General features: G+C 22.7%; 1 pseudogene; it reads left to right on the top strand.

Annotated features, from left to right (window-relative positions):
- The first annotated feature begins 202 nt into the window (after nucleotides 1-202).
- Nucleotides 203-925, top strand: LOC140675868 (cytochrome c oxidase subunit 3-like; annotated as a pseudogene).
- Nucleotides 926-1,390: the final 465 nt, after the last annotated feature.

The raw sequence follows: 1,390 nt of genomic DNA, 5'->3' as shown, positions 1-1,390 counted from the left end.
ATTATTAATAATTTCTTAATTTTTTTAATTATAATCTCCTCTCAACTTTTATTATTTATTCTTGAATTATCTGTATCAATTATTCAGGCCTATGTGTTTTCCATTCTTTCTACATTATATAGAAGAGAAATTTAATTAATTTTTACTATTTCAAATAAATAAATAATAAATAATTATAATCAAATTTTATAGTATTATCATTATGACAAAATTACATCAAAATCATTCATTTCATTTAGTATCAATTAGACCTTGGCCTATTATTATTTCTTTCAGATTATTTAATAACTTAATTTCAATAATTATATGATTTCATAAATTAAATTATCTAATTATAATTTCTATTCCTTGCACATTATTATGCATATATCAATGATGACGAGATGTAACACGAGAATCAACATTTCAAGGATCTCATACAATTAATGTATATATTGGCCTTCGCTTAGGGATAATTTTATTTATTATTTCAGAAATTTTCTTTTTTATTTCCTTTTTCTGAGCTTATTTTCATTCTGCTTTAGCCCCTTCCATAGAAATTGGTCAATTATGACCCCCCTTAGGCATTAAACCATTCAATCCATTTGATATCCCTCTAATAAATACTATTATTCTTTTATCCTCTGGGATAACAGTAACTTGAACGCATCATTTTATCTTAAATAAAAACTTTAATGAAAGATATCAAAGCCTCTTATTAACAATTATACTTGGGATTTATTTTACCTCCCTTCAAATAATTGAATATTTCGAGTCACCTTTTTCAATTGCTGACTCTATTTATGGGTCAACCTTTTTTCTAGCTACAGGCTTTCACGGAATTCATGTAATTATTGGGACGCTATTTCTTTCAATTTGTTTGCTTCGCATAAATTTTCTTCATTTCAGAAAATCTCACCATTTTGGTTTTGAGGCAGCAGCCTGATACTGACATTATGTAGATGTTGTTTGATTATTTTTATATATTTCTATTTATTGATGAAGATACTAAAATATTACTTAATTTAAATTAATTTATTATTTTATAAATTTATATAGTATATTCATATTACATTTAATTTCCAATTAAAAAAATTAAAAAAATTTTAATATAAATAATTTTAACTTTTATTTATATAATTACATTTTTTATTATTCTATCAACTCTAATTTTATTAATTAATTTACTTATCTCATCTAAATCATTAGCAAATCGAGAAAAAATCTCACCATTTGAATGTGGATTTGATCCTCTATCTAATTCTCGTCTCCCATTTAGAATTCAATTTTTTTTAATTAGTTTAATCTTTTTAATTTTTGACATTGAAATTACTCTCTTAATCCCATTAATTTACATATATTTTATAAATAAAATTATTATTTTTTCCTCATTATTGTTCATTTTCATTCT

This window comes from Anoplolepis gracilipes, unplaced genomic scaffold (genome assembly GCF_047496725.1).
Source record: "Anoplolepis gracilipes unplaced genomic scaffold, ASM4749672v1 Contig24, whole genome shotgun sequence".
Taxonomy (NCBI): domain Eukaryota; kingdom Metazoa; phylum Arthropoda; class Insecta; order Hymenoptera; family Formicidae; genus Anoplolepis; species Anoplolepis gracilipes.
This window is presented reverse-complemented; position numbering and strand designations above follow the sequence as displayed.